The sequence below is a fragment of the Musca domestica genome, unplaced genomic scaffold (assembly GCF_030504385.1).
Source record: "Musca domestica strain aabys unplaced genomic scaffold, Musca_domestica.polishedcontigs.V.1.1 16, whole genome shotgun sequence".
NCBI lineage: Eukaryota > Metazoa > Arthropoda > Insecta > Diptera > Muscidae > Musca > Musca domestica.
Genome location: NW_026712219.1, coordinates 12,012,605 through 12,033,699, shown reverse-complemented (window position 1 = coordinate 12,033,699; position 21,095 = coordinate 12,012,605). Strand labels below are relative to the sequence as shown.

General features: G+C 35.6%; 1 protein-coding gene across 3 annotated transcripts in view; it reads right to left on the bottom strand.

The window, feature by feature from the left end:
* LOC101891715 (apoptosis-stimulating of p53 protein 1) overlaps window positions 1-21,095 on the bottom strand; it is a 348,817-nt gene that overhangs the window by 254,394 nt on the left and 73,328 nt on the right. Inside the window, exon 1 of one of the 3 annotated variants that reach the window (XM_059120089.1) lies at window positions 20,751-20,799. The exons of the other annotated variants lie outside the window; for them this stretch is intronic. The gene's annotated coding sequence lies outside the window, so the exon portion shown is untranslated. Of the gene's footprint in view, window positions 1-20,750; window positions 20,800-21,095 lie in introns of those variants that run through there. 3 annotated transcript variants of the gene reach the window in all.

The window sequence follows — 21,095 nt, the reverse complement described above, 5'->3', positions numbered from 1 at the left end:
TATGTATCGCACATATTTTGCTATATATCCGTTTTGTTGGATGTTAACATCAATGTAAAGATCAGAAGTAACCTTGTCATGGCTTTGTGATTTCGCCGGGATTTAAAATATTCGCGGTTTAATGAAATTTGAATTTTTTCAACACAAAAGATATGGTCTATTTTACCCGCTAAATATTATCCGATGACCACCCAAATTGGTAGACTTCTTCCCCGCCCTAAACTCTAGCTACATGCGCAATTCCGCATCAATTGGTCTATAATTGCGACCTGTATAGCTACTGCAAAATCCGACATTTTTTTAGAATTTGGTCCATTTCAACCCCTAAATATTTGGCGATCATCTCCAAAAGAAATAGGCTTCTATTCTGACCCTGACCACACCTTCGTGAAAAATTTCGTAAGGATCGGGCCATAATTGCGACCTGTAGAGTGATTACAAATTAACATGGACAGACGGACAGACAGACAGACGGACGGACGGACATACATAGTTAGATCGACTCAGCTCGGCGAGCTAGGAAGATCCATATATACTTTCCTATATGGGAAACCAATATTTCGAGGTGTTACATAAATTCTGGCCCAATCAAACTTATAATACCCCAAACACATAGTGTTGTAGGGTATAATAAAAAGGATGTAATCTTTCAAGACGACGATACATGAGTTTTCTATTTTAAAGTCTACTTTCAAAGCCTACTTGGGTTTTTCCTGTAATTATTGAAGAAGTTCAATTTTGTTGAACAGTGTTAGTTCCTCATTATTCCTTACTTCTAATAACTGCTCTGCTTAGGATTTAAAAAAAAATCGTCCTTGGACCCAATATTAGACTAAGTTCCCTGTAATTTTTAATTTTGCATTTTTCACGTGGCTACAAAGGTATTTTAAAACAATTAAATCGGTTAAGTGATTATACCCCTTCACATTCCACATTCCAAGAAATGTAAACTTTAAATTGGAATTTTCCTCTACCGAGCAATAACAAATAAATTGATTGGGAAATCTTTGCATTACACTTAACATTAATCAATTGCCACTACTTGAAAAAGGCTACAACATTTCAGTGTTTCACTAAATTTTCCAAATAATTCCCCACTCTTGTTGAGAGGGCCTCTTACACATTTTTGTGGTTTAAGTTCTCGTCTCGTATTTAAAAGAATAACAACGCAAATGACGATGATGTCCATGATAATCTCCATCATTATGGTCGTTGTCATCATCAACTCAATTTCCTTGGCAAAGCAACAGACTGACTGACAGACAGACATCAAAAAGACAGATGGATGGACACATTTTTGGCCAAAAACCAGCAACAACAATATTAGTTTACATAACCAAAACAATCCATCCCTTTAAGGAGATTCTAAAAAAATTTACACCCAAAATTAAATAAAAAATAAAAGAAATAAAAATGCGTCTTTAAACCGCACCCAGAGACTGGGCGACCAGAACATCAAGGAAAAGAAAATAAAATAAAAGCAAGAAATTGAAACCCTAATAACAAAATAAATTCATTTTAAATTTGCATAAAATTTTATCAACGAAATCAAATACCAGCATGTCGAAGGACACTACGCGTTCGTGTGGCAGAGGATTTTTAGGGGGCGCTAAAAGATTATTGGGATCTTAAAGAATTTTTTCGGAATTTTAGTAGACTAGACAGAAACAAGTAAAAAAAAAAACCATTAAGTTCGGTCGGGCCAAACTTTTAATACCCTCCAACTTAGGGTAAAGGAAACATTAGAAGAAATGTGGCAAAAACCATTAAAATGCCGAATATTGGGAGGGACCTACACATGCAAGGTTCCACCAACGGAGCTAGAACCCATTTTGACCTACAAATATCAATTTTCAGACAAATACGTGAAAAAATGTGACAAAAAACATTAAATTACCGAATATCGGGAGGTACCGTTATATGGGGTCTATACCAAAACGTGGACCTATAATTACAATGATTCGCCACACGAACTGGGACCCATTATGATCTACAACTACCAAATTTTCAGAGAAATTCGTGAAAAAAATGTGACAAAAATCATCAAAATAACGAATATTGGGAGGTACCGTTATATGCGGACTATACCAAAACGTGGACCAATACATACAATGTTTCGCCACACGAACTAGGACCCATTATGACCCACAAATACCAATTTTTAGACAAATCAGTGAAAAAATGTGGCAAAAACCATCGAAATACCGAATATCGGGAGGTACCGTTATATGGGGACTATACCAAATCATGGACAGATACATGCAATGTTTCGCCACCGGAGCTGGAACCCATTATGACCAACAAATACCAAGTTTTAGACAAAACCGTTAAAAAAATGTGGCAAAAATAATCAAAATATCGAATATCGGGAGGTACCATTATATGGGGGCTATACCAAAATGTGGACATGCAATGCAATGTTTTGTCACACGTACAGGGACCCAATACCAATTTTCAGACAAATCCGTGAAAAAATGTGGCATAAATCATCAAAATACCGAATATCGGGAGGTACCGTTATATGGGGACTATACCAAAATGTGGACTGATATATCTCATTTTCAATACCAACCATCCTAGACACAATTCCAATAGCTCTGCTAAATGTTGGCGCTCTACGTCAAATAATGTGGTCTGTATTGTGATTTCAACAGACACACAGACAGACAGACGGACATCATTAAATCGACATAGAATTTTTTGCTGATTATGAATATATATACTTTATGGGGTCTACGGCGAATATTTACGGATATTACAAACGGAATGACAAAGTTAATATACCCTCCTTTCCAAGGTGGAGGGTATAAAAATGTATTATATTAAATAGATATCATCAGGTTCGAAGAAGAATAAATGTCAAGCTTTATAAGTACCCTAACTTACAAAACTCGGATATTTAATGATCATTAGAGCAAAAATAGTCAATTTGTACAAAAATATTTTTTTTAAGCAATATAAGAGAAAAAATGTAGAATTTGATTATACCCTCCAACATTCTATGGAGGGTATATTAACTTTGTCATTCCGAAATATTCCCGATAGACTCTACAAAGTATAATTATTCTGGATCAGCGTAAAATTCTGAGACGATTTAGCGATGTCAGTCGGTCTGTTGTAATCGAGCGTTCTTTCGAACTATTTGAGATAAAAGACTAAAAGTTTGAATTCATGTGCATTTTGCAAGTAGGCAGGTTAAGTTCGTAAATGTACCATGTCGTTTTTCAGCTCCCATATAACGGTACCTCCACTTATTCTATATTTTGATGATTATTCGGCGGAAATTTTTTAAAATTTCATATTTGAAGATCATTACCTGTACTATTATTTAAAAAAAAATCTACTCCTTTTTTTATACCCTCCACCATTCTATGGAGGTTATATTAACTTTGTCATTCCGTTTGTAACTCCTCGAAATACTTATGTCAGACCCAACAAGGTATATATATTCTCGATCAGCGTAAAATTCTAAGACGATTTAGCCATGTCCGTCTGTCTGTCTGTCCGCCTGTCTGTTGTAATCACGCTATCTTTCGAATGAATTGAGATAGATAGTTAAAATTTGGCACACATGTTTAGTTTTCCAGTAGGCAGGTTAAGTTCGTAAATGGGCCTTGTAGGTCAACGTTTTCATATAGCCTCCATACAACGGTACCTCCGATATTCGTTATTTTAATGATTTTAGAGACATTATTCACCGGAATTGTTTTAAATTTGGAATTTAAAGTTCGAAATGGATACTACACCCTAAGACAGAAAATTGTCTGTGCAAGTCCAGATCTTCATATAGCCTCCATATAACTGTACCTCCCGATATTCGGTATTTTAATGAATTTAGCGACATTATTCACCGGAATTGTTTCAAATTTGGTATTTGAAGTTCGAAATGGATACTTCACCCTAAGACAGAAAATTGTCTGTGCAGGTCCACGTCTTTGTATAGCCCCTATATAACGGTACCCCCCTTTATTTGGTATTTTGATGATTTTAGCGACATTATTCACCGGAATTGTTTCAAATTTGGTATTTGAAGTTTGAATTGAATACTACACCCTAAGACAGAAAATTGTCTATGCTGGTTGAGGTCTTCGTATAGGACCCATATATCAGTACATCCCTATATTCGGTATTTTGACGATTTTAGGTACAATACCCACCGAAATTGTTTGAGGTGTGGTATTTGAAGTTCGTAATGGATGCTACAGCCTGTGACAGAAAATTTTCTATGCAGGTCCAGGTATTCGCACAGCTCCGATATAACGGTACCTCCCTATATACGATATTTTGATGATTTTAGCAACATTATTCACCGTTTTCTTTTTTTTTTTTCAAGTTACGAATTTGAATATGGTAATAGCTTATGACAAACAAATGCCTATGTAGGCCTACATCGTATACACCTCAATATAATGCCTATATCTGGTATTTTTAAAATTTTAACAGAATGTTTTAATGATTTTATTTTCTGAAAATTTCCAAAATTCGTTTCGAATGGTGGAGGGTATTCAAAGTTCGGCCCGGCCGTACTTACCACTTTTTGACTTGTTAAGAATTTGTTTAAGGCTTCATCAGACCTACTATTCTGAATTTCAAACAACATTGTTCCACCGATTTTGTGACTTAAATTTGCGAGATTTTGAAAGAATATTCTTCAAATAACAATTAGAAGATCTATCGTGGATATTTTTAAGAATTTCTCTGAGGAATATCGACCCTACAGTCGAGATTTTTTTAAGGAATTATCGCACGTATCAGTGATGAATTTTCGAAGAATATCTTTTGAAGGAAGATTTTTAAAAAAGATCATCAGATTATCGGCTTAAAATTATGGATTTAAGAATATCTTTAAAGGACTTTCAGAGCTGCGGAATTTTCGAAGAATATATTTTGGAAGGACTGCTTACAGTTGTGAATAAAGATTTTTTAAAAAGATCATCAGAATTACATCCAATAGATTATCGGCTTAAAATTATGGATTTCTTAAAGAGCTACACCCATTGTTTTCAAGAATATCTTTAAAGTACAAAAAGAAAATGAAGGACCTCGACATCTTCTGTCGTTGATTTTTTTACAACGACCATGTGACATGCTGTCACGAATTTTTCAAAAAAATTATTTAAACGACCATCGGACCTACTATTGTGGATTTTTAAAAAGCTATAATCAAAGGACTGTCAAAAATGTGATCGAGGATTTTATAAAAACATTTTTTATTGCCCATCAGACCTTCTGTAGTCGATTCTTTTACAAAATTTGTTTAAAGAACATCAGAGCTTTTAAGGCTGATTTTTTAGAAGACTATCCGATCTACTGTCTTAAAATTGTTTTAAATTTTTAGAAGACACTATTTGAAGAGTATTTGACCTACAACAGTGGTTCTTTAAAAAGATTTACAAATACCTCTGATCAGTCCCAAGTTTTTCAATGAATTTATTTAAAGGACTACCGGTCCCACAATCATTTTTTAAACAATTTGTTTATAGAACTGTTAAAAACACAACCGAGGATTTTATAGCGATTTTTGAAACATCCATCCTAAGCTTTTCTTGTAGGATTTTTTAAAGAATTTGTAAAAAGGACTATCAAAGGCTCAATTCTGGATTTAAAAAATAAAAATTACGTTGGTTTTTTCCTAAATTTGTCTCAAAGATTATCCGATATGGTGTCTTGGAATTTTTATAGATTTCTTATAGGGCCATCTAACATCCAGGGTGAAATAAGAAAACTGCAACAAAGTCAAACGCCATAATTTTTACATATTTTTTTTTTTTTTAAATTTATTGAATGAAAGCAAAAAATTTCGGAAATGACATCATTTCCCGGGAATGGGTATTTTGGTCCATTCCCGGCGAAGCACTTACTTGAAGTGATTTTTTTAGTGCCAACCTTGCTTTTTATCCGGAGATTTTGTTGGCACTGGAAATTAAGCGAGGAACCTCATTTTGTTACTATTCTTGGGTGGCGCGTGCTGAGTGCGATTTAGCTGATTCCTGTTGGAATGTCCAAGGTCCGCGGCCAAAATATTTGCGTGCCCAAGGCTTTAATACACCCTGCAGAATATTTTCGCTAATATTATTAATATTTGACATTTATTCTGAAGACCGGAGAGCGACCACTGGCTGTAATGGTGGCCCACACCATCATCATGACCGGCGCTTGAGTTCTGGTGGCCAACTTTCTACTCTTTGGCAAATAAACACGATTATTTTGTTTGTTTACAAGCTGCTGGACAACGAATGTTTTCTCATCGGAGAAAACCAAATTCGGCAGTTCACCACTTTCGGCCAAGCGAAGCAACTCTTTAGCTCTATAATAGCTGAGATTTTCAGAATATGCTTTTAAAAAATCCTTCATTTTTAAAAATCCCAAAAATATGTTAAAAACTGGAAAAAAAAATATATTCTCATTTCCTCTAAAATTTTGATATTTCTAATTTATTATTACCATCCCTCGTAGATACTCGTGCATTGCACGTTTCCTGGGAACGTCTTAGCATAATAATGTCATTGCATTAGTTTAATACTCTCCAATGCCACTCCTGCTGGCCACAGGATGAAAGCTGAATTGTCTGCTTTTGGATAAATGTATCGCATGGATGCGATGCGTTGCCTTGCCTTGTATCTACTTTGTTATGAGACAAGGAAATCGTAAACCACAAATTTGGGGTTTTGTGGTTAAAATTTCATAGTCTTTCAATTGTTTCGAAATGTCAGTCAGTCAATGAGTGAGTTAGTCCGACAATGTAAGATGAGCATAAATGCAAAAATATACAAATTGTGGTTTTGTGTGTTTTATTTTATTTACTTTTGTTTTTGAGGAGAGGCTAAGTTTTTTTTGTGTAATGTAAGTTATGGTAACGTAATTAAATTTTATTTTGTTGTTTTTTTTTTTCAGAAAAAAAAATAATAATAAATAAATGAGTTTTGCAGGCAGGAGGATTGGGTACAGCCAACGATACCCCAAATATTATTTGCAAGGACTATGAATGTTTATTAAGAAAATATTCAATACTCAATTAGCACCTGTCGACTAATTCTTTATACACAGGGTGAAATAAAAAAAAAACAGGGAGAAAAAACAACAAATTTAAACGCCATAATTTTTACTTCTTTTAAATTTTATTGAATGAAAACAAAAAAAGTCGGAAATTATTTAATGAAACCGTCACACGCTGTCCTAATGCTGCTCTTCGGTATTTTGGCCCATTCCCGGCGGAGCGCTTGCTTGAGGTGATCGACACTTTGATATTTTTTAATGTCAACCTTGCTTTCCAAAATACTCCAGACACAATAGTTCAACAGATTGGCATCCGGAGATTTTGGTGGCCAATGAACGCTGCAAATGAAGCGAGGAATCCCATTTTGTAACTATTCTTGCCTGGTGCGTGCTGAGTACGATGATGATGCCACGGTCGATTAATGCGATCGGAGAGTGATCATCGACTGTTATGTCTGCCCACAGCATCACCATGGCCGGCGCTTGAGTTCTGGTAGCCAACCGAAGGTACACAATATCAAGTGAACTCTTTTGTTTGTTTAAAAAACTGCTGGACAACCAAGGTTTTCTCATCGGAGAAAATCAAATTCGGCAGTTCACCATTTTCGGCCAAGCGAAGCAACTACTTAGCTCCTTTGAGTCTATTTTCTTTCTGTTGCGGTGTAAGTTTTTGCACTTTTTGCAATTTCAATGGCTTTACCCCGAGCTCATTTTTCAATATTTGCCGAATGGAATATTGCCACATGTTCAGCTTACGAGCCTTTTTTCGGACACTGCAAAGCGGATTTCGATCAAGTCGCTTCTTCACTGTTCGAAACATTTCTGCTGATGTTGCTACAGTCTGAAGTTAGTTGCAGTTTTTTCATCTCACCCTGTATGTCTAATTTTTAAATATAACAGATTCTATTTAGTTCAATTCCAAACAAACCACAATCTAACGAGCACACTCACAATACTAATAAAAAAACTATATATATATATATATATATATATATATATATATATATATATATATATATATATATATATATATATATATATATATATATATATATATATATATATATATATATATATATATAAAAATATATATATATATATATATATATATATACGTTAATCTTTAAAATCCATGGCACGAGTCTGTGTGTGTGTGTGGGTGCGTGTAACCACATTTACCAACTAAATATTATTTTTCAATTTCAAACTAACCAATTTTTTTGCCGAACATACTCTTATTTATTTACCATCAATTGTACCGAAAACTTTGTGCGTGTGTCCGTGTGACGATATGAAATCGGTTACCCTCAACTGCGTACATAATTACTGAAATTGTGGACAATGTTGACTCACAACGGCTTAGAAACAATTAATAATTTTGACCAGTGAACAAAATAATTCACTAGAATTATTGTGGGTGAGAGTGTGTGTGTGTGTTAAAAATTTGCACAATTTTCGGCACGTATTTACTCCTGAATACAAATAAATATCAATTTCTAATTATACGTAATATGAAAAAATAGGGTTATTTAGGAATCACAAGAGGACACCTCTTTTCAAGGAATATCACACATTTAATTGTCAGGATTAGAAGAACTCTAATAAAGAATTACTACTATAATCTGAATTATTGGGAAGTATGTTTTTGAAATACGCAATAATTTAAATGAACTTTTTATAAAGTAATAATTATTTAAAAATATATTATTATTTAATAATATATATTTTTTTCTAATTATATTTTTTCTAATTCCACGATTGTAGCTGGAACCACGGTTACAGCTGAGACCCTAAAACCTATTTCTTAAAATTCGAGCTAAAAACGGGTATATTTAAAAAATTTTAAAATTCCAAGATAATAGAGCGGGACTTTAATTTTTTTTATCTACAAATGCAGGCGAGACTTCAAAAATAATTGTGGGTTTTTCGTTTTAATCTTCATTTGAATTTTATAGTTGAAGTAACTTTTTAGTAATTTTAATAATATGGGACTACACCAAAATATACAGGGTGAGATGAAAAAACTGCAACCAACTTCAGATTGCTGTCATTTGTAAGCCACTCGTCCGACAGCTGTTAAAATAATTCCAGTCATAGCTAATTATATTGTTTATAAGCGTACAAAAGCATTTTGGTGAGAATTTTCCAAAAAAAAAGTTATTCGTGATGGAATTCAAGCGTGATAGTGTGATTTCTTTATATTTGGCTGGGAAACCACAAGTGGCCATCGTTAGATCACTCCAGTATTTAAACGTGAATAAATCTTTTATGTCTCGTATCATCGCTCGTTACCGGGTAGCGTCAAGCGTCAAGGAAGTCGACGGAAGAAAACAGCAACATCAGCAGAAATGGTTTGAGAAGTCAAGAAGCGACTTGATCGAAACCCGCGTCTCAGTGGCCGGCTCGTGAGCTGAACATATCGCAATATTCCATTCGCCAAAAATTGCGAAAATAAGCTCAGGCTAAAGCTATTGAAATTCCACAAAGTGCAAGAACTTACACCGCAACAGAAAAAAATAGACTCAAAAATGCTAAAGAGTTAATTCGCTAGGTCGAAATTGGTGAACTGCCGAATTTGGTTTTCTCCGATGAGAAAACATTCGTTGTCCAGCAGTTTATAAACAAACAAAATGATCGTGTTTACTTGTCAAAGAGGTGCCCTGAAATTGGGCACCCTCGGTTGGCCACCAGAACTCAAACGCCGGCCATGATGATGGTGTGGGCCGCCATAACAGCCGATGGTCGCTCTCCGCTCGTATTAATCGAACGTGGCAATAGAATAAATGCCGAATATTATCGCGAAAATATTCTGGAGGGTGTATAAAAGCTTTGGGTACACAAAAATTGGCCGCAGACCTTGGACATTCCAACAGGACTCAGCACCATTGCACTCAGTACGCGCCACTCAAGAATGGTTACAAAATGAGGATTCTCGCTTCATTTCCAGCGCACAATGGCTACCAAAATCTCCGGATACCAACCCGTTGGACTATTGTGTCCGCAGTATTGTGGAAAGTAAGGTTGGAACTAGAAAATACCAAAGCAACATCAAGCACGCGCTTCGTCGGAATTGGGAAAAAATACTACGGAGCAACATTCGAGCAGCGTATGACAGTTTCATTGGCCGTTTGAAGGCCATAATTCGTGCCAAAGGTGACCAATTCGAACAATTCTAAACTTATTCTTAAATTTGATGCTATTTCCGACATTTCTTGCATTCGCTCAATAATTTTTATACCCTCCACCATACTATGGAGGGTATATAAACTTTGTCATTCCGTTTGTAACTCCTCGAAATACTCATGTCAGTTCGCGATGTTCGTCTGTCTGTCTTCAGTTGTAATCATGCTATCTTTCGAACGAATAGAAATAGAAGGCTAAAATTTTGCACACATGTTTATTTTTTCAGTAGGCAGGTTATGTTCGTAAATGTGCGATGTAGGTCCTCGTACAGCCCCCATATAACGGTACCTCCCTATTTTCGGTATTTTGATGATTTTAGCGACATTATTCACAGGAATTGTTTCAAATTAGGTGTTTGAAGTTCGAAAGGGATACTACAGTCCAAGACAGAAAATTGTCTGTGCAGGTCCACATCTTCATATAGCCCCCATATAACGGTACCTCCCGATATTCGATATTCTGATGATTTTAGCGACATTATTCACCGGAATTATTTCAAATTTGATATTTGAAGTTCCCAAGGGGTATTACAGCTCAAGACAGAAATTTTGCAGGTTCATGTCTTCGTATAGCCCCCATATAACGGTACCTCCCGATATTCGGTATTTTGATGATTTTAGCGACATTATTCACCGGAATTGATTCAAAATTTGGTATTTGAGGTTCGTAGTGGATACTACAGCCTAAGGCAGAAAATTGTCTCTGCAGATCCAGGTCTTCGCATAGGCCCCATATATCAGTACCTCCCTATATTCGGTATTTTGACGATTTTACCCACCGAGATTGTTTGAGATGTCATATTTGAAATTCGTAATGAATGTTACAGCCTGTGACAGAAAATTGTCTATGCAGGTCCAGGTCTTCGCACAGCTCCGATATAACGGTACCTCCCTATATACGATATTTTGATGATTTTAGCTACATTATTCAACGTTTATTTCAAGTTTCGAATTTGAATATGGTAATGGCTTATGACAAAAAAATGCCTATGGAGGTCCACGTCGTATGGACCCCAATATAACGGCTATATTCGGTATTTTTAAAATTTTAACATAATTTTTTAAGGATTTTTTTTTTTTGAAAATTTTTCAAATTCGTTCCAAATGGTGGAGGGTATTCAAAGTTCGGCCCGGCCGAACTTACTGCTTTTTAACTTGTTTATTTTACGCTGTATTCGTCCAGTTGGGATGGATTTCGGCACATATGACGAAATTACTTACATTTGGTGAAAATAAGTTCAGATACGGCTATAGCTCCCATGTAAATGTATCATCTGACTTGTTCTTTAAGTCCTTCACATTCGAAATTTGCACTCCAAAACAATGATATGTATATATGATACAGCCCAGAAATACCACTGCCTAGTTTTATGTAATCGGTTCAGATTTGGATATAGCATCCATGCACATTTTTTCCGATTTCACGGTTATTGGATACCAAATATGTAATATCAGATCCAATTTGATGGATTTTTATTATTTGGTTCCCGTATAGCTATTACTCCAGGAGCTTCTGATAAATATGCGAAGTGGTGTTGGGTATCATATAGTCGGAAGCGCCCTACTTTTGAACTTCCTTTTTTTTTGGGTGGAGAATTTCATGGGTCTCCTTTCTAATATTCCCATAATTTCACAACATTTTCAATTAGAAATATCAATAGAGCATCGAACCATGATTTACAATAAATGCCTATCAATCGAACAATTACAAATCCATAAACATACATACATACACATACATATACGAATATAATACTTACAGAATAATAAGGATAACTGTGCGTGAGCTCAAACTACACACGCAAACACACATGTGTACGCATGCATACCCTTAAACATAAATATTTACCACACACAAACCAAATATTCGATTTTAATTAAATGTTTCCAATTGAATTGAAAATTTAATTTCAATGTTTTAATTCGATTAATTCCTTCGGCGGGTTTTTAGGTGGCGGTGATGGCGGTTGTGATGTTTACGTCTGTAAATGCCCCCCATGGCCTCTGCGAGCTACATGGGTTTGCCGTTGTTGTTGGAAAATTTTATACACTTCAACAATTCCGTGTTAGATATTTTTTTCCATCGGTCTGATTTATATACCAACAAAAACAACAAAAACAACAACAAATAAAACAGGTCTAACAAAAAATTACCCACAAAACTATTTCATGCCTCACTGACGTTACTGATAAACAACAGTCAACAACAAATCGCTTACTCCCCCCATTTCCCCTCCCCACACGCAAACTAAGTGCAAGTTAGAAAGTGAAATCGAACTGGGTTTACTTGTTGTCTGGGCGACAGCCAAAGCCGCTAGAATGAAAACAACACCCACACCTTGCATTTCCGAAGACCCTTTTCACTTGTTCTGGCTCAACTGTTTTCACAGTCGGCCTTGATTGCCTATTTCAAGCCAATTAAATGGGCCAAAGAGTATCAACTTTTTTAGATTCAAAGTTGGAAGCGTTTCGACAGCTCGATTGTTGTTGTTTTTGTTGTAGTGGTTGCTTCGTTGAAATAATGTTGAATGACAGGGAAATCTCAACTTGAAAATGATTTAATACCAAATAAACATGATTTTTATGGTCGATGATACCACTTCAGTTGGTCCTCCAATGAAAATATTAAAAGGGTGGAAGGAGAATGGAGTGGCAAAAGGGAGCAGGATAAAAAAATCATCAGCCACTGACGAGACTTTTTTTTTCTATAGAAAAAAAAACACACCTCGGTATTACTGAAGTCAGATTTTTTCTATAGAAAAAAATGTCAGACCTCAGTGGTACTGAGGTGCGATTTTTTTCTATAGAAAAAAATGTCAGGCCTCAGTGGTACTGATTTGCGATTTTTTTCTATAGAAAAAAATGTCAGACCACAGTGGTACTGAGGTGCGGTTTTTTTCTATAGAAAAATATTGTCAGACCTCAGTGTTACTGAGGTGCGATTTTTTTCTGTAGAAAAAAAATTGTCAGACCTCAGTGTTACTGAGGTGCGATTTTTTTTTCTGTAGAAAAAAAATTGTCAGACCTCGGTGCTACTGAGGTGCGATTTTTTTTATAGAAAAAAATTGTCAGACCTCAGTGTTACTGAGGTGCGATTTTTTCTATAGAAAAAAGTCAGACCTCAGTAGCACTGAGGTGCGATATTTTTCTATAGAAAAAAGTCAGACCTCAGTAGCACAGAGGTGCGATATTTTTCTATAGAAAAAAGTCAGACCTCAGTAGCGCTGAGGTGCGATTTTTTTCTACAGAAAAAAGTCAGACCTAAGTAGCACTGAGGTGCGATATTTTTCTACAGAAAAAAGTCAGACCTAAGTAGCACTGAGGTGCGATATTTTTCTATAGAAAAAAGTCAGACCTCAGTAGCACTGAGGTGCGATTTTTTTCTACAGAAAAAAGTCAGACCTAAGTAGCACTGAGGTGCGATTTTTTTCTATAGAAAAAATGTTAGACCTCAGTGTGACTGAGGTGCGATTTTTTTCTATAGAAAAAAGTTCGACCTCAGTGTGACTGAGGTGCGATTTTTTTTTCTATAGAAAAAAGTTCGACCTCAGTGTGACTGAGGTGCGATTTTTTTCTATAGAAAAAAGTTCGACCTCAGTGTGACTGAGGTGCGATTTTTTTTCTATAGAAAACAGTTCGACCTCAGTGTGACTGAGGTGCGATTTTTTTTCTATAGAAAAAAGTTCGACCTCAGTGTGACTGAGGTGCGATTTTTTTTCTATAGAAAAAAGTTCGACCTCAGTGTGACTGAGGTGCGATTTTTTTTCTATAGAAAAAAGTTCGACCTCAGTGTGACTGAGGTCGAACTTTTTTCTATAGAAAAAAGTTCTATAGAAAAAAAATCGCACCTCAGTCACACTGAGGTCGAACTTTTTTCTATAGAAAAAAATCGCACCTCAGTCACACTGAGGTCGAACTTTTTTCTATAGAAAAAAAATCGCACCTCAGTCACACTGAGGTCGAACTTTTTTCTATAGAAAAAAAATCGCACCTCAGTCACACTGAGGTCGAACTTTTTTCTATAGAAAAAAAATCGCACCTCAGTCACACTGAGGTCGAACTTTTTTCTATAGAAAAAAAATCGCACCTCAGTCACACTGAGGTCGAACTTTTTTCTATAGAAAAAAAATCGCACCTCAGTCACACTGAGGTCGAACTTTTTTCTATAGAAAAAAAATCGCACCTCAGTCACACTGAGGTCGAACTTTTTTCTATAGAAAAAAAATCGCACCTCAGTCACACTGAGGTCGAACTTTTTTCTATAGAAAAAAAATCGCACCTCAGTCACACTGAGGTCGAACTTTTTTCTATAGAAAAAAAATCGCACCTCAGTCACACTGAGGTCGAACTTTTTTCTATAGAAAAAAAATCGCACCTCAGTCACACTGAGGTCGAACTTTTTTCTATAGAAAAAAAATCGCACCTCAGTCACACTGAGGTCGAACTTTTTTCTATAGAAAAAAAATCGCACCTCAGTCACACTGAGGTCGAACTGTTTTCTATAGAAAAAAAATCGCACCTCAGTCACACTGAGATTTTTTTTCTATAGAAAAAAGTTCGACCTCAGTGTGACTGAGGTGCGATTTTTTTTCTATAGAAAACAGTTCGACCTCAGTGTGACTGAGGTGCGATTTTTTTTCTATAGAAAAAAGTTCGACCTCAGTGTGACTGAGGTGCGATTTTTTTTCTATAGAAAAAAGTTCGACCTCAGTGTGACTGAGGTGCGATTTTTTTTCTATAGAAAAAAGTTCGACCTCAGTGTGACTGAGGTGCGATTTTTTTTCTATAGAAAAAAGTTCGACCTCAGTGTGACTGAGGTGCGATTTTTTTTCTATAGAAAAAAGTTCGACCTCAGTGTGACTGAGGTGCGATTTTTTTTCTATAGAAAAAAGTTCGACCTCAGTGTGACTGAGGTGCGATTTTTTTTCTATAGAAAAAAGTTCGACCTCAGTGTGACTGAGGTGCGATTTTTTTTCTATAGAAAAAAGTTCGACCTCAGTGTGACTGAGGTGCGATTTTTTTTCTATAGAAAAAAGTTCGACCTCAGTGTGACTGAGGTGCGATTTTTTTTCTATAGAAAAAAGTTCGACCTCAGTGTGACTGAGGTGCGATTTTTTTTCTATAGAAAAAAGTTCGACCTCAGTGTGACTGAGGTGCGATTTTTTTTCTATAGAAAAAAGTTCGACCTCAGTGTGACTGAGGTGCGATTTTTTTCTATAGAAAAAAGTTCGACCTCAATGTGACTGAGGTGCGATTTTTTTCTATAGAAAAAAGTTCGACCTCAGTGTGACTGAGGTGCGATTTTTTTTCTATAGAAAAAAGTTCGACCTCAGTGTGACTGAGGTGCGATTTTTTTCTATAGAAAAAAGTTCGACCTCAGTGTGACTGAGGTGCGATTTTTTTTCTATAGAAAAAAGTTCGACCTCAGTGTGACTGAGGTGCGATTTTTTTTCTATAGAAAAAAGTTCGACCTCAGTGTGACTGAGGTGCGATTTTTTTTCTATAGAAAAAAGTTCGACCTCAGTGTGACTGAGGTGCGATTTTTTTTCTATAGAAAAAAGTTCGACCTCAGTGTGACTGAGGTGCGATTTTTTTTCTATAGAAAAAAGTTCGACCTCAGTGTGACTGAGGTGCGATTTTTTTTCTATAGAAAAAAGTTCGACCTCAGTGGTACTGAGGTGCGATTTTTTTCTATAGAAAAAACTCAGACCTCAGTGTGACTGAGGTGCGATTTTTTTCTATAGAAAAAACTCAGACCTCAGTGTGACTGAGTTGCGATTTTTTTCTATAGAAAAAACTCAGACCTCAGTGTGACTGAGGTGCGATTTTTTTCTATAGAAAAAACTCAGACCTCAGTGTGACTGAGGTGCGATTTTTTTCTATAGAAAAAACTCAGACCTCAGTGTGACTGAGGTGCGATTTTTTTCTATAGAAAAAACTCAGACCTCAGTGTGACTGAGGTGCGATTTTTTTCTATAGAAAAAACTCAGACCTCAGTGTGACTGAGGTGCGATTTTTTTCTATAGAAAAACTCAGACCTCAGTGTGACTGAGGTGCGATTTTTTTCTATAGAAAAAACTCAGACCTCAGTGTGACTGAGGTGCGATTTTTTTCTATAGAAAAAACTCAGACCTCAGTAGCACTGAGGTGCGATTTTTTTCTATAGAAAAAACTCAGACCTCAGTAGCACTGAGGTGCGATTTTTTTCTATAGAAAAATAACCCGCTGTAACAAACCCTTTAACATAAATAAACTTCAAACTGATTGGGACTTTTCAACATCTGTCCCTCCCCCCACTATTTTCCAGGTGACACGAGGAATAAGCGGAAAATTCGCATACAACCAAATAAATTAAAAGGGTGAAGGTAGAAGAACTACTGCAGTACCGCACAAATGTAGTTACGCATAAAAAACACAATATTTGCGTTCTGCTTGTGAAGCTCCGAATCAGGTTGATTCGTGAATTAATTGAAATTGCCACAAAGTTTTAATGATGTTTTAATAAAGCCACACTGTCACCGACAGTGTAAAACTAAAAGTGCGTAAAACACAGAGAGGGGTTTTGTAAAAATCATGATAAATGATTCTTTACAAAAGTTCAAGCACTTGTTGTTTAAAACCAAAGCAAATGAAAGCAGATTTACACAAATGTATTTTAATTAAACATAAAATTGGGTTTTGGCTAATAAAGCGGATTGGATTGAAATCGATATGGCGTTCGAGAGCACAGGCATGAAGTGTTTGGTGCACATGATATGATGGAGACTCTTTCAATGTGGCTAATTAATTATGAAAAATTTCATTTGAAACTAATTATCTGGGTTAAGTTGCTGATTGTGGGAGAGAAATTAAATTTAGTTCAAGTGTATGAAATAAATATGAATATGAATTGAATGGGCCATTGAAGAGTCAATTGCTACTGATATAGTTTTAAGATTTATAAAAGAGAAACATAATATAAAAATAAGTATATATCAACAAGTTAGTGCGTTTGTGGCATAAAATCTCTTTTTTTAAGACTTGAAAATCTGTTCAAAACAAAAAGGGTTTCTGATAAAAATTATTACTTTGATATTCAAGGAAAAATTAATTTTTTTTGAGATGAATAATTTATAAAGAGAGTAGTGAAGAAACGGCTAAAGCTAGTATAAAATTTTGCACGAGGGTCAGTCGTGGTGCGTAGGCGTGTGATAAGGCTGGGTTTATGGAAATCCTTACTTTAATTATACGAAAAGTGCTAAAAATGTACCAAAAATTGTATACCATGTATTCGACAAACGAAAAGAGCTAATTCTGAAATATATAATGACGAGTCATTGATGGCGTTCATGATAGGTGTACCAAAGATTTTATACCATAAATTTGTTTGTAACATGGAGAAGGAAGCGAGATAAGCCCATAATTACTTTTGAGGATCTTCATAAAATAACTTTGTGAGTGGATTTATGACAGTCCGTCCATCCATGTATTTTTGTAACCAAATGCGGGTTGCATTTATTATCCGATTGAGGTGAAATTTTCCAAACGACATTTGTGTGGCCAAAGGACGCTCCCTATTGAAATTGATGAGAATCGGTTCAAATGTATATATAGTTCCCATGTATATCATCAATTAATTGTAAGTTAATTGTACACCAAATGGCTAATATCAGACCAAATGACCTGAATTTTGGCACATCCTATCGAATTCAGTCTAGAAGCAAGTACATCAAATTTGGAAATCGGCAAGATATAGGCAAATCGGTTCGGATATAGCCATAGCTCCCATATACATGTTTCATCCGCTTTGGTGTTTAAGTTCCTCACATTCGTAATATACGCTCCACAAGAATGATTTTTCGTACCAGATATTATATACAGTCCAGAAATACCTCTGTCAAATTTTATTTATTTTATCGGTTTAGATTTGGATATAGCTCCTCTATATATATCTTCAAGCGATTTTGAGTTAATTATGCACCAAAAGGCCAATATCAGTCCAAATGACCTGCATTTTGGGACATCCGATCGAATTCAGTCTAGAAGCAATTACAAAATTTGGTTAAAATCGGTTCGGAGATAGCTATAGCTCCCATATATATGTTTCATCCGATTTGATCTTTTACAAAGAACAATAATTTTTGGTAACATTTATCTTATAGAGCTTGGAGCTGGTTTTACGTAAAGATATTGAGAACATTTCTTAAATTTGATGTTTAGATTACTCATGTTATATATCATTGAGATTTGGAAGTGCTTTGCAATTGCGTCCTATATTTGTACGAAAAGGACTAAATGATACTAAATTTGGTATTGGGTGAAGGGAAAGGAATGAAACTCTAAAATTTGATATTGAGATCTCGGTCGATATCTGGAATTGATATATGTTGGTGGTTTTGGAAATGTGTACCCAATTACACGAAAAGTTCTAAATAGTACTATATTTGGTTCACTTTGGCATTGGGTGAAAAGATAGTGCCTGAAATCTGAACTTGGCTTTTAGGGTCGCTGTTCATGTGTAGCTTGGACATATGGAGGTGGTCTGGAGGTGGTTTTAAACGTTTCAAAGCTCTAGATTATATAATAAGGACTCTATCGTGATTTCAACAAACAGACGGACAGACATCGCCAAATCGCCTTACAATTGCGTAGTGGAGGGTATAAAAAAGTAATTATATTTTTCCCAACTCCGAATCCGATTCCAGAAATATTACTCGAGATTATCTGGCCCATCAGAGACTCTCTGGCCAACCAGTAACTCTCTAGCCCACCAGGGACTCTAAAGCGCACAAGGGACTCTCAGGCCCATCAGGGACTCTTTGGATCACCAGGGACCTTCTGACCCACCAGGGACTCTCAGGCCCCCCTCTGGCCCACCAGTTAATCTATGGAGTCTTGTTGATCCTTCAGCAATTCTATGGGGATTTGCTGTCACTTTAGCTAGTCTTTGGAGATTTGCTGACACTTCAGCTAATCTATGGCGACTTGCGGATATCGCCTTACAATTATATAGTAAAAAAGGAAATATATAATCTTTCACAACTCCGAATCCGATTCCAACAAAATTACTCGACTCGAACTCCGGTTACACAAATCTAATATTAACTAATTAGTAGTTTTACATTTTTTCACTAACCATTCATTAAATGACAAAATTTTTAAAGAAAAAATTGTCAGCTGGTCCTTTTATACCCTCCGCCATAGTACGTAATAGTAACACCTCGAAATATACATTTTTGACCCCACAAAGTATATAAATATTCTTGATCAGCATACAATTCTATGTCGATTTAGCGATATCCGTCCGTCTATCCGTCTGTGGAAATCACTATAGCTTACGAACGAATTGAATTAGATTTTAATGATTTTAGCGACATTATTCACCGGAATTGTTTTAAGTTTTGTCTTTCGATCGTTCGTAATGGACAGCCAATGACAGGAGATTGTCTGTGCAGGTCCACGTCTTCGTATAGCCCCCCTATTACGGTACCACCCAATATTCGGTATTTTGATGATTTTAGCGACATTATTCACCGGAATTGTTTCGAATTCAGTATGTGAACCACGTAATGGAAAAAACTGTCTGCGACAGCCAATGACAGGAGATTGTCTGTGCAGGTCCACGTCTTCGTATGGCCCCCGTATAACGGTACCTCCCGATATTCGGTATTTTGATGATTTTAGCGACATTATTTACCGAAATTGTTTCAAATTTTGCATTTGAGGTTCGTAATGGATACTACATGACTATGACAAAAAATTGTCTCTGCAGGTCCACGTCTTTGTATAGCCCGCATATAAGGGTATCTCCAGATATTCGGCATTTTGATGAATTTAGCTACATTATTCTCCGATTTTTTTCTAAGTTTCGCATTTGAATATTGTAATGGCTTATAACAAAAGTACATGTCGTCGTATTGACCCTAATATAACAGCTTCATTCTAGGATTTTAACAGAATTTTTAACGGATTTAATTCGTTCCAAATGATGGAGGGTATTCAAATCTTGTTTTAATTGTTTCTAATGCGAATTTCCAAAAATCTTGTTCTACCGAGTCCATTCGTGGCAAAAGCGAGTGATATAAAAACTTTCACAATTCCAGATCTAGACATTTCGAAAAGACATCGATGAATGAGTCCATTTGTCGTTACTTGTAACTCTTCTTCACTTCCATATAAAAAAACAAAATTGGGTTTCTTTAATAACAAACTTCGGGATTCCAGCCTTATTGCTTCACCCAGCACAAAATTTAGTGTCTTTAAGTAGTTTTCTTAAGAATATGGGGCACATTTCAAAAATCACCTCAATATCTTAACCACAGACACCAACAGAGCCATAAATAACGAATTTCGGGATTCCAGCTTTATTCCTTCACTCAACACAAAATTTAGTGTCATTAAGTAGTTTTGGTACAAATATGGGACGCATTTCGAAACTACCTCCATATTTTAACTTCTAACATCTGCAGCGGCCTAAATAACAAATTTCGGGATTCCAGCTTTATTTCTTTACCCAATAACAATAATCGGCCATACTCTCATATTTGTCTTCCATCAATAAAATTGTAGGATTTTAATATTTTTCATGCTTACCATTTTTGAAAACTATTTTAAAACGAATCAATTATATATCCATCCATACCTACAAAGAAAATAAGAAAAATTGCCTATTAATTAAGTAATCAAATTGAATTTCAATATATCATGTTAGTACAAATACCTTCACCCTACCAACAAAAAAAACCAATTCATTTTACAAAATCTCCAGAGAGTTGACGATTTAATACGACACTTAAGGGGTCACTAAATACATTTTCAAGCAATTTCATATTTTATTCACAAAGGAATAATAAATCACAACATTTATTTTCGAATGCAACAAGAAGCCTCCGTAATATTTTATTTATCATGAAATCGTTATTTATCATGAAATAAGCC